Genomic DNA, 14,341 nt, shown 5'->3' with positions numbered 1-14,341 from the left:
ACATAAGATTAGGGTTTTTATTCAAAAATGGTAAATAGAAGACATTAAAACATAAGATTCTTGTTTTGTTTGAAAAATAGTAGACATTCCAAAAAGAAAACCATAGGATTTGATTTTTGATTCAAAATAGTAAAATGTGAGCCATTTCTAAAAGAAAACAAAGAATTAGTATTTTGATTCAAAAATAATTGACATTCCCTAGAGAAAACATAGGATTAGATTTTTTTTATTCGAAAATAGGAGCCATTAAGAAATGAAAACATAGGATTCGGATTTTGATTCAAAGATAGGAGACATTTAGGCATTATGAAAAACATAGGATTAGATTTTGATTGGAAAATAGGAGACATTAATATAAGATGACATAGGATTAGGGTTTTGATTCAGAAATTGGAGGCATTAAAAAAAAACTTGGGATTAGGGTTTAGATTAAAAATTACCAGACAATACTATATCCTATTTTTGAATCAAAATATAAGATTAGGTTATGAATAAAAAAAATTGTGACATTTCAAAAAAAAAAATAGGATTAGAGTTTTGATTGAAAATATGAGACATTCCAAAAAGGAAACATATTATAAGGGTCTTGATTCAAATTTGAACAATAGGAGAGATTTAAAAAACAAAGTATAGGATTAGAGGTTTGATTCAAAATAGGAAACATTGGATTAGGGTTTTGATTCCAAAATAGGAGACATTCATAAAGAAAACATAGAATTTTTGTTTTGATTGAAAAATAAAAAAAAATAGGAGACATTCTGAAAATAAGACATAGGATTATGGTTTCGATTCAAAACTAAACAATAGGAAACATTAATAAAACAAAACATAAAATTATGTTTTTAATAAAAAAAACAAGACATTCTCAAAAGAACATAGGATTAGTGTTTTTATTTTAAGATTTAAAAATTAAACATTCCATAAAGAAATAGAACTAATTTTTAATTGAAAACAGTAATTTAATTGACATTGAAAAAAAAACATATAGGATTAGGGTTTTAGCTGAAAACTATAAGACATATCGAAAAGAAAACATATGATACGTGCTTATTTTAAAAAATAGGAGACATTCCAAAAATAGGAGACATTCCGAAAAGAAAACATTGGATTAGGGTTCGATTAAAAAATTGGACACATTTTGAAAAGAAAATATAGGATTAGGGTTTTGATTGAAAAAAAGGAGACATTAAGAAAATAAAACATAAGATTAGGGTTTTGTTTGAAAACCAATAAATATGAGACATTCAATAAAAAAAACATAAAATTAGTGTTTTGATTGAAAAATAGGAGACATTATGAAAAGAAAACATATTATTATGGTGTTAATTCAAATATAGGAGACATTTCACAAAAAAACATAGGATTAGGGTTTTGATTGAAAAATATGAGACGTTAGTATAAGAAAACATAGGATTGGGGGTTTGATTTAAAACCAAAAAATAGGGAACGTTTTCTAAAAAGAAACATAGGATTTGAGTTTGATTCAAAAAATAGCAGCAATCCCAAAAGAAAACGTAGGATTAGGGTTTTTGTTAAAAAATAGCAGACATTTCAAAAAGAAAAGAAACGATTATCTTTTTGATTAAAAAATAGCAACCATTCCGAAAGAAAACATAGGATTAGGGCTTTGATAGAAAAATAGTAGATATTGCTATATGAAAACATAGGATTATTTTTTTGATTCAAAATTTTCAGATATTATGAAAAGAAAACATAAAATTATTGTTTTTATTAAAAAATATAAGACATTATTAAATAGAAAAATATAGGATTAGAGTTTTGATTGAAAGAAAGGAGACATTATGAAAACAAAAACATAAGATTAAAATTTTTATTCAAAAATATGAGGCATTGCGAAAAGAAAACATAGCCAGAGACTCACAAAAAGAAAAGATATGATTAGAAGTTTGATTGAAAAAATTGAGACAATCCGAAAAGAAAACAAAAGGATTATGGTCTTGATTCAAAACTAAGAAAAAGGATACACTTTGAAAAGAAAACATAGGATTTGGGTTTTAAATGAAAAATAGAAAATATTACTATTATAAAAGATAGGTTTAGGGTTTTGATAAAACCCAAAAAATAGAGGACATTTCCAAAAGAAAACATATTATTAGAGTTTTGATTAAAAATATGAGATATTCTAAAAAAAACATACGCTTATTGTTTTGATTCAAAAATTGAACACATTCCCAAATGAAAATATAAGATTAGGGTTTTGATTCAAAAATAAGAGACATTTTGGGAAGAAATAATTGGATTAGGTTTTTGATTGAAAACAAAAATTTAGGTGACATTCCGAAAAGAAAACAAAAATTTAGTTTTTTGATTGAGAAATAGCAGACATTACGAAAAGAAAACATAGGATAAGGGCATTTTAATTTAAAAATAACAGAGATTACCAAAGAAAACATAGGATTAATGTTTTGAAAGACAGGATTAGGGTTTTGATTAAAAAAATGAGGCATTTCGAAAAGAAAACATAGGATTCATGTTTTGATTGAAAGATAGGATTATCAATGTTTTATTTTCGAATGTCACAATTTTTTCAAAAATCATAGACATTTTGAAATACTTTTCATAATATCATATTTTTCAATAACATTTCCAATAGAAAATATGGGATTAGGGTGTTGATTGAAAAATAGCAAAAATTCCCAATAGAAAACATAGGTTAAGGTTTTGATTGAAAAATATTAGACATTCAGAAAAGAAAACATAGGATTAGGGTTTTTATTCAAAAATCTCAAATGTTCCAAAACAAAATGATAGGGGACATAGGAAAAGAAAAGAAAACAAAGGAGTAGGGTTTCGATTTAAAAGATAGGATTAGGAAAAAGAAAACATAAGATTCGGGTTTTGATTTCAAAAACTTGAAAAGATAGGTTTAGGATTTTGATTAAAAAATATGAGACATTAAAAAAAGAAAGCATAGGATTATTATTTTGATCTAAAAATAGGAGACATTTCAAAAAGAAAACATAAAGATTATGATTTTGATTAAAAAAATATGAGGCATTTAAAAAAAATATAGGATTAAGCCTTTGATTAAAAAATATGAGGAGTGTTTAAAAAGAAAACATAGGATTAGGGTTTTTATTCAAAAATAGGAGGCAATCTGAAATGAAATCATATGATTAGGGTTTTGATTAAAAAATAGTAGACATTAGTATAAAAAAACATAGGATTAAGGTTTTGATTAAAATCTAAAAAATAAGTGACATTTTGAAAATAAAACATAGGATTAGGGTTTTTCTTCAAAAATAGCAGACCATCTAGAAAACATAGGATTAGGTTTTGATTGAAAAATATTAGACATTACAAAAAGAAAACATAGGATTATTGTTTTCAATAAAAAAATAGGAGATATTACTATAATATAAAAACTTAAGATTAGGGCTTTGGAATGAAAAATAATAGATATTACTATTTTTTAATAAGACAAATGATAAAGGTTTTGATTCAAAAAAATAAGATGCATTTCAAACTATAATTTGGAATGTCCCCTATTTTGCAAACAAAACGTAGGATTGGGGTTTTCAATCCTATGTGAATCAAAAAAACACAGGATTGTTTTGAATACGAAAATAAAATATATGATTTGGGTCTTGATTTAAGTATTGTAGGAAATCCAAAAAAAAAAATATAGGATAAGGGTTTTGATTAAAAAATACGAGACATTACTATAAGAAAACATAGGATTATGAGTTTTAATTAAATAATAGTAGACATTCCCGAAAAAACAACCCTAAAAAAAAAGATTTTTTCAGATTGTCTCATTTTTTTTTAATAAAAAACACATACATTGCCAAAAAATATACATAGGATTATTGTTTTGATTGCAAAAATAGGAGACATTACTATCTAAAAACATAGGGTTAGTGTTTTAATTAAAAAATTGGAGGTAATTCAAAAAAAAAAATACGATTAGGGTTTTGTTACAAAATAGATGACATTCTGGAATGAATCTATAGAATTAGTGTTTTGATTGAAAACTAGGATACATTAGCCAAAAGCAAACATAGGATAAGGGTTTTGATTGAAAAATAAGAGTCATTAACATAAGAAAAACATAGGATAGGATTTTGATTAAAAATTTCGAAAAGAAAAAACATAGGATTCCGGTTATGATAAAAAGATATGATTAGTAAAGTTTTCTTTTTGAAATGTCAACTGTTTTTACAAAAATATGAGCGATTTCGGAAACTTTCATCATGTCTCATATTTTAAAATAACATTTCCAATAGAAAACATAGGATTAGGTATTGTTTGAAAAATAGCAGAAATTCCTAAAGGAAAACAATGTTTGGGGTTTTTATTGAAAAATAAGAGACATTTTTAAACCTTAACATAGGGTTGGGGTTTTGAATAAAAAATAGGGCACATTCGAATTATGGTTTTGATTCAAAAATAGCAGACATTTCAAAACAAAAGATAGGGGACAAATGAAAAGAAAAGAAAATATAGGATTAGGGTTTTGATTAGAAAATTTTGAGACATTGCTAAGAGAAAACATAGGATTAGGGTTTTGATATAAAAATAGCAGACATTCCCAAAAGTGAACATAATATTAGGGTTTTGATTTAAAAATAGAAGGCATTCTAAAAAAAACATAGGATTAGTGACAAGTGCATTTCATATCATATTTATGTACTCTCAATTCATTCTTTTACTTGTCCTTTACCTTATTTTTTGTGTATATTCAGTGTCATTCTGGGTATATTTGTTCTTTGTGTAGAATTAAGGAGCTCAAAGCAATTAGGAGTGAAATCAGGGATAAAACAAGCAAAGAATGAAGATTTTGCTTAGTGCTCAAGTTACACACGGGCAGAGTACGGTCATACTTTGTCCCCTTGGTTATTTCAGTCTGGAGATGACCTACTGATAATTCAAGCGGTGGGGTGCTTCGGGTCAAGCACGGTCTCAGTATGCCCGTTCTCCTTCCCCTGATTTTCTTAGTCTAGAGACAATTTGTACCAATCAGGGGAAGCAAGCTCGGGATGCTCCTAGCATGATCGTGCACAAGCGAAGCATGGGCGGAGCACGACCGTGCTCCTCTCCCTGATTTTCCAAGGTGAGCACTCAGCTGATTCACTCAGAAATCTCAATGGGAAAACGTGGTCCAAGAACGACCGTGCTTAGACCGTGTCGAGCATGAAATCAACCTTTTAACTCAAGATTTCTAGGGTTTAAGCCTAATCTTCGTTTGGGGATATTCTTCTCCACCGGAAGAACTTGGATGAGGGCAAAGTTCAAGCATCACCACACTGATCTTATGTTTCTTTTGGTAATGTCTCATATTTTCCCAATCAAATCCCTAATCCTAAGTTTTTTTTTGGGATGCCTCCTATTTTTTAATCAAAATCCTAATGTTATGTTTTCCCAAAGCAGCAGACATTCTCTAAAGAAAATATAGGATAATTTGATTGAAAACCGATAAATAACAGACATGAAAAAAGCTCTAATCCTATGTTTTCTTATAGTAATGTCTAATACTCTTCAATCAAAACACTAACCCTATGTTTTCTTTTCATAATGCCTATTATATTTGAATCAAAAATCTAATCCTATATTTTTAATTTGGAATGTGCCTTATTTTTAAATAAAAAATTTAATCCTTTCTTTTATTTTCATAATTTCTACTATTTTTGAATAAACAAAGTAAACCTGCGTTTTCTTATAGTAATGTCTCCTATTTTTGAATCAAAACCCTAATCCTATGTTTTTTTTTCAGAATGCCTATAATATTTGAATAAAACCACTAATCCTATGTTTTCTTTAGAGAATGTCTATTTTTTTCTGAATCAAAACCTTAATCCTTTGTTTCCTTTTGGAAATGTCTCCCATTTTTTGGTTTTTAATTAAAACTCTAATCCTATGTTTTCTTATAGTAATGTCTCATATTTTTCAATCAAAACTCCAATCCTATGTTTTTTTTTTCGGAATATGTACTATTTTTGAATCAAAGCCCTAATCCTATGATTTATTGTAGTAACGTTTCCTATTTTTCAATCAAAACCTTAATCCTATGTTTTCTTTTCAGAATACCTACTATATTTCATTCAAAACCATAATCCTATGTTTTTTTTTGGAATGTCTCCTATCATTTAATCAACACTCGAATCTTATGATTTCTTATCTTAATGTCTACTATTTATCAGTTTTGAATCGCAACCGTAACCTATGTTTTTTTTTTCGGAATGTCTCTAATTTGTCAATCAAAAACCTAATCCTTTCTTTCTTTTTGTATTGTCCGCTATTTTCAAATAAAAAACCTAGTCCTATGTTTTTTTTTTAAATGTGTCCTATTTTTCAGTTTTGAATCAAAACCCTAATCCTTTGTTTTCTTTTCAGAATGTCTCATTTTTTTTAATTACAACCAAATACTTTTTTTTGTTTTAGAAATCTGAGCTGATTTTTAATTAAAACACCAATCCTATAATTTTTTTTTCTCGTAATGCCTCTTATTTTTTTAATCAAAACTTTAATCCTATGTTTTTTATTTTTGTAATGCCTCCTATCTTTTAATTAAAACCCTAATCTTATGTTTTCTTTTTGGAATGTTTGAAATTTTGGAATGAAAACAATATTCATATGTGTTCTTTTCTTAATGCCTCATATTTTTTAATCAAAACACTAATCCTTAGTTTTTTTTGGAAATGCCTCCTATTTTTTAATGAAAACCCAAATCTTATGTTTTCTCTGGGAATGTCTGCTATTTTTGAATCAAAACAATAATCCTATTGTTTGTTTTCATAATGTCTCATATTGTTCAATTAAAACCCTAATGTTATATTTTCATTTAAGAGTGGCTCATATTTCTGAATCAAAAACCTACTACTATGTTTCTTTTAAGAATGTGTGGTATTTTTTAATTAAAACCTTAACCTATGTTTTCTTTCTGAAATGTCTCCTATTTTTTTATTGTCAATCAATACCCTAATCTTTTATTTTCTTATAGTAATATCTCCAATTTGGATTGCAAAAATAGTAATGTCTCCTATCCTAATCCTATGTTTTATGTAAGAAATGTCTGTTATTTTTGAATTAAAATATTAGTCATCTTTTTACTTTTGGAAATGCCGCTTATTTATAAATCAAACACCTAAGCATTCTTTATGTGTGTTTTTATGTTACTTTCATGCAGGTAGTTGTGAGGCCGATTATGAAGGAAAGAAGCTAATGTGGATCATAATGCACCGATTTTGGGAGAAATCTTGCCAAAGTTCAAACGCGAAGACATAGGTCCGGTGTGAGATGCTGGAGTGTGTGCCAACCTCCTCGTATTCGAGTTGGCACATCCATCTGAGGGGTATTGGATAGCACTGTAGCAACACTGTAGCAAAGTACTGTTCAAGCACTATTTAAAGCCGATTCAGCCCCGATTTCAGGATTCTCTTCTCCATCTTTTCCCCAACTTGAGAGAGGGCTTTGGCTAGGGGTTTTGAGGGGTATTGGCTAGGGTTTTGGAGAGGTTCTACGGCTCTGACATCGTCATTCTTTAAGAAGAAGGTTGGTAGGGCAGCTTCCGTCGAGGCGTATCCTATACCGGATGAGGGAATCCTTGGACGACGTGTAGAGGACTCTCCACAAGACCATCAACACGACCATCGAGGGGGTTTCTCTATGGATTCATTTCTTTTACATTCTATTTCTTTGATTGTACTTAGCTCCATGGAGAGCTAAACCCCTAGTGGGTACTTGGGTATTTGTGAACCCTAGGATGTATTTGTTTCATTGAATCTCTTTATTATGCTTTCAATTAATTGATGTTTATTGTGAGTTCCAACCTTGAATGCTTGATTGTATGAATATTTCCCCTAGAGTGACACTAGGGTTGAGAGTTCTCGTTGGTAACCTTGTGAGTGAGTAACACACCACGAGCGTTAGACAAAGCTAGGTTGGGGAGGGTTGAGAGGGTGAGTCGAGAGATACAGGAGCGTCCCTTTCCCCTCCGACGTGATAGATTCTACCTCCATTCCTCGAGTTCTTTGCGGCCATAATAGAGTGAATGGTCTAAGGGATGACCTTCCGCTGGGGCTTAGTTGCGCGTGCAACGGAGTGAAGCGTTAAGGTGATCTTATTATCTAGGGTTTAATCGTGGTTAGGGACCTTCCACCTGGACCAAAGGGTTAGGTCTATAAGTAGAAAGAGATTTATCACTTGGAATCCCTAGAACTCTTTGCAACTCTATGAGAGTGCGAGGTTGAGAGGTTATCTAATCTCTCCTCCGGGACATGTATGGAGTTAGGCATAGTTGACCTTAGATTTGGGACTATGTAATTAAGAATTTCCACGACTCACCATTGCATCGATTAGGAAGCATAATAGAGGGTTCTTGCACTTGAAACAATTATCCTAGGGGGAGCATTATCCGAGTACCCCATCTTTATCGATTTCCTTACCTCCTCCTTTACTCGTGCTCTCTTACTTGTTGCTTTTACTTTTGAGAATTGAATCATTGTCACACTAATCATTATTGATCTTTCACATAGCTAAGAAGCGAATTAAGTGTTTTTATTCCCTAATCCCTGTGGATTCGATACCCGCTCATACGGGATTATTACTTCGACAAACCCATGCACTTGCGGGATATACGCAAGGAGATCTTGTCAATCCTATAAACATCATATTTACTAACAATCCTCTAGTTTATGTACATATGAACATTGAAAAAAAAAATATTAGCAATTATCGAATTTTATAGGAGCATACAAGTGGTTTAAACATCTTGCTTTGTTATTAGAATCAATTTGCATTAACATACACAAATAATTATTTATAGAGAATATTTGGAATATTTCTAAACTAAAATTACATAAAACAAAAGCTTTATATATTTGAAAGAATACAATGGAGCCTGAGAATGTAACAACCATACTTTCACCAAGGCACGAATCCTGCTGAAGCACAGGATAAAACATTAATATAAGATACATCAAGTTAAAACATTTTTCTACATTTTTTTTACTATGTCCATAAAATAAGAAATTTTAGAATTTCTATAACAAAGAAGCTTGTCTCTTTAACTTCTTATAGTAGATGACATCATTAATTAGACGACCATTTGTTTATCATGAAATAGATACACCTTGCAATTGTACACACAACCCATACAATAATAAACAAAGATCATAGCTTTTCTTCATGTTTAATGCATTTTTGAAGTTTCACTTTTCTAATCCAGATTTTAAAATAAAGATGTAGGCTACATGGAAGATCAAAGTTGTAGTCCTAAACTCGAGTTAGCTCCTCTTCAGTCAAATCATAATAAAAGGAATCCTGAAACAATAAGGCAATCACAGAAGAAAAGTAGTAAAGATGATACCACTCTAATTCTTGATATCTAAAATATGTTAAAAATCCACAAGAACATTGATAATGACATTGATAATTTCATTGCTATATGAATATGGTGTCTGTTGTAAATGTGAAGTGTCTATGCAGAAAAAGTGCCACAAGACTTAGAAAAGCTCTAATGTGCCATAGTTTATGCGTGACATTCATAAAAATCACAAAACTGAAGTCATAATGCAAAAAGATGCCAAGTAGTAAACAAAATAATAGAGATAAGAGCTCTAAAATCCTTGATGTATCTACATGTGTGAGATCCATATGAACCATGTCATTTTCCAGTAGTCTGGTGCAAACTATGCCATTAAGTTTTTGACACACCTGTGCAGATGAGATCATGAAAAAAGGATGGTGTGCTATAAATAGCATATCTGAGTAGACCATCAACTGAGTACAGTGTATAATAGATTGATCTTACTGCTGATTTATTATTACAAGAATCACTGTTTTGAGTCCAGGTACAATATGATTGCATAGAGATGTGCCCAATGGCAAAGTTGATGAAAATATCAAACACCGATAGAGATGTTCCCAATATGATTGCATAGAGATGTGCCCAATTGCATAGAGATGTGCCTAATGGCAAAGTTGATGAAAATGGCAAAGTTGAACATAAATACCAAAATACTTTATTGCTTTGAAAATCACAGAATGATGAAAATCTATCGTGTCATTTGATCAATTTGATACTGCATTACAAACAGTAATATACAACAACAATAAAAACAAACCGTTTGTCCCATCTATTTGGGATCCGCTACAATGAATTATTCCCTTCCATGTTGCTCTATGAACAAACTGTTTGTCCCAACTATTTGGGATCCGCTACAATGAATTATTCACTTCCATGTTGCTCTATCAAAGGCCAAAGAAATATATAAACTAAGCTATGTCATATCATTACACAAAGTTTTTTGCTAAACACTTTTTAGGTCTATCTTTCCCTCTTATGCAACCTTTCACTTAGAGAGAGCTTCCAGCTTTCTCATGGGGCATCAATGGGTCATCTAGGGACATGTTGATACCATCTTAATCAATTTTCCTTTAACTTGTCAGTGAAAGGTGCCACTCCTAATCTATGTCGAATAAGCTCGTTCATTAATTAGCCTTTTTAATTAATAATACCAAACATCCATCTCAGCATTCTCATCTTAGCCACAACCATCTCAATTATATTGTTATTTGTTCAAGACAAACAACAATATAACATATCATTTTTAATATCCAATGATAATCAATCTAAAGCACACACTACCAGTACAGCTATCAGCCTCTGAAGGTGAAAATGTTATGGTAGCGCAGCGCTAGTAGATTGCTTGTTTCAAAAAGACTCAAGTGTCATTTCTTTACACTAGCACAATAATATAATTCCATTTTTAATCAAAGCCACAAATAAGATGTATTTACATGAGGCATCTTCAATATTTGGGTGAGAACGAATTCATGAGTGCAGCAAACAAAGTAAGATCTACCTGATATAGAGTGAAATCATAAGAAAAGAAAATGAAACTCTTGGTAAGGTATTTTCAAATGTGCACCTCTTTCCAACTATCTAGGAGGAATCAAATAGAAAATAAAGTATAGATATCCTATATACAAACCAAACATATTAGCCAAGCCCCATCCAATTTTAAAAAGTAAGCTGATAGTATGGGAAACCATGATTAAGGGCAAAAGCTTAAGTTGACAGGACGAGACCCAAAATTACTTGTTCAATCTAAAACTACTACATTGATTGATGTCTGACTATTAGTTACTCTAAAATAGATCAACTGAACATCATATCTGGAAAAATTATCAGTGTTATGGTGCAAATGTGTTTGTCTTCCTGAGCAGTTATAGGTTAGTTAGACACAAATCATAAATATTTGAAACCACTGTTCATGATTGGGAGCACATGAGCTTGGAATGCTACTGTTGGAACAGGGACCACTGCACACCTATTCCACAATCTCTACTTTTACATGCATAATAGTTGCCTGTGCTCAAACATGCATTTGCCGGGACGCAACATATTGCCACATTTGTCTCTACTGAAACCAATTTAATAATTTAAATATAAAAATTAATAGCAAAAAGGATATACCTGGTTCACAAGCACAACACGCTGAACATGAAGTTGTTCAATGATCATATTGCATATGCTGGTCTTCCCTGAAGATGCACCACCTGCAACACCTGTGGTGACAACGAGAAAAATTTACCTTTTCAAGCATCTATTTTGCAAAAAAAAAGAACTGCACATATTTTTAAAAGAAAGGCTAAGATAGCATTTGACAAATAAAACTCTACATAAATCGATCATCTCAACTAAGCTATAGGAAATATTCACATGTAAATCAATTCAACATGACAAAATGAATATCTGTTGCAAACAATAACAAAAAATTTGTTGTTTGAACACAAATAAGTTGCTTATATAAACTTAAAATTAACAAGAAGCAAAATCCTACTATATAAACAACAAAGAAAACAAGTGAAATAATGAAAGTCTCAGGCAAATAAATCTCACCAATGATAAAAGGTTGCCAGTGGAAACTTTCAGCATTTAAAGTTGTCGGTTGGTCCAGTTCAGATTTTCCTAAGCCGAACTCATCTAACAAAAGACCTGAAAAATGAGCTCCAGCTGAAGACTCCAGAAAATCCTCTATTGATTTAGGATTCATTCATGATTATACGTATACCTAAGAAATCATGCACAAAGAAAAGAAAATTATCAGCAAACTTTTGGGCATGAATCAAACCATCACAGAATTGATAAATAAAACAAGCATTTTTGTGTCATAAGAAAATAATATGAGAACAGATCTCTTCCCAACAAAATGAAAAAGAAAAAAAAAGCTAGTTAAAATTGTGTGGAAGTGATGTGGCATTGGTATAGACATCAGGTCCAAAAGGAATCTTGTCAAATTCATCCATATGATATCAACCAACCAATCACTCAATCAAATATTTACAAGGTTCACCCATAGGAAATAGAATGATATCTATATTTATTAAAAGAAAGAAAAGTTATCAATAGCATGCTTTGGCAATTAGCCAGTTCACATGAAAGAAAATTGACTCAAGTAATATTCCTAGCATCATAAATAATTGAAGACAATGAATAGAACACAGAAGAGTCAGGATTTAGAAAGGTGTAATGAAACAACTCAATTTTAGTGAAAGAAATCTACACAAAATGTTGACCAGAGAAAGATTTTCCCAATTATTTTTCTAAGCAATATGATGAAATCTGAAAATAATAAGAATAGGGTAAAACCATATTGTCAAAAATATATGCAACTGACATAGGCCATGAAGGTCGCATAAATAAAAATGAGAAAGACATGAACATTTCTCAAAAATATCAAATTTAAAAGGAATGTTGCCATTATCTCACATCTAAAGAATTAGAAAGTGATTAGTTAAAAAAAAAAGTGATTAGTTAAATTAGGAACTACCATAAGTTAATTGTTGAGTCACTAGAAATATTCTCAGCATGCTTAGTGGACCCATTGCTACAAGCAGTCAAATTGCTATTATGTGATATTAACTTCACTTAGAGTAGAGTTTAAAGAGTTTATCCCAAATCAAAGACCACAAAGACATCATCAAAGTTGGCACCTCTACCTCCTACACCTGCTCGAAGCAGAGAAAGGGAAGGTCTTTTGTAGAATGACGCACTTTTGCTGATGACAACAACAACCTACCAATCTGGATTAGCTTCCTCGTCTAGGAACTTTCTTTCTTAAAGTTTAATGTCTATTCTTAAACAAAAAGATGGAATCGGTCTTGACAAATCATTTCTCTCTCTTTTTTCAAACCAGTGAGTCACGCCAATACATAAAAGACAACACATGTTAGCCTAGTGTTCACATCCAATAATTAAAACAAAGTAGTGGTCTTTCAAGCGCTTGCATTTTCCAAAATAGCCGCTGACTTTAAAATTGGTGGAACTCTCAATGACTAGTGGTTGCTGGAAAAGCTTAGTAGGTTAGTTCTTATGCAGTGAAATACGACAGAAACAAATGTCCATTTCAATCAGGATGGACGAAAGAAGTTTTCAAAAATTATAAAGATACCATGCTGCATGAAGGTAGCAGTTACACCAATTAATTAAAAATCTAATAAATAAATCTAACCATACACATTAAAACTCTAATACTCTTCAAAATTATAAAGACACTTGATTGAAAAGATTTATTAGAGCACCATAGAACCATGCTCACGGCATAACTTGACAATCTAGAGAAACAACAAAGAAATGGGCTTCTCTTTAATTGAGAGATATTTGAGATTGCAAAAATAATCATTGCTTAATTGGAGCGCCTTAATTCCCTGCTCCTGCCAATAAGTAAATAACTATATTCTTAAACTATAAACACCAATTACCTGATTGAAACCTAAGGATGAGATGTCTATATGAAGAACACATTGCTCCACTTGTTTTATACCCACATGGACGATACATGTCACATCTAATGCAACTTAGAACATAAATCATAACATAAAACTAGCCAATAATACTTTGATAAATTAAAAATAACATTGTCACTTTTTTAAGCAAATAATACTATGCAACTAATTCAAGAAGAAAGAATAGATCAAGATACCCAATGCAAGCAACAATTCTTCCAAAGAGACCAATAATTCTTCTAGACCTCTATCCTAAGATTAAAATAATTAGTCAATAAATTAAATATCATAAATTATTAAGTAACAAATAAAACAAACATTAATTTAAAAACTATATGTAATACGGTTACCATTCCTCGCTAGATGAAGAATCTTCTTTTTCATTATCTTCGATGGCCCACATGCATATCTATATCATTTCTTACCGGATAACCTCTTCATTACTCATATTATATTTACGCATTATACTATCATCATCAGAATGGTGGTGACTATTTGATCAGAATGACAAATCTTCACCCATTTCTATAGCGTCCCGAGAGGCTTAGTTCTAACTACAACATGCCATTGAGCTGTAATGAATCTTGAA

This window comes from Dioscorea cayenensis, chromosome 15 (assembly GCF_009730915.1).
Source record: "Dioscorea cayenensis subsp. rotundata cultivar TDr96_F1 chromosome 15, TDr96_F1_v2_PseudoChromosome.rev07_lg8_w22 25.fasta, whole genome shotgun sequence".
NCBI classification, from domain to species: domain Eukaryota; kingdom Viridiplantae; phylum Streptophyta; class Magnoliopsida; order Dioscoreales; family Dioscoreaceae; genus Dioscorea; species Dioscorea cayenensis.
Note: the sequence above shows the minus strand (reverse complement) of the source record.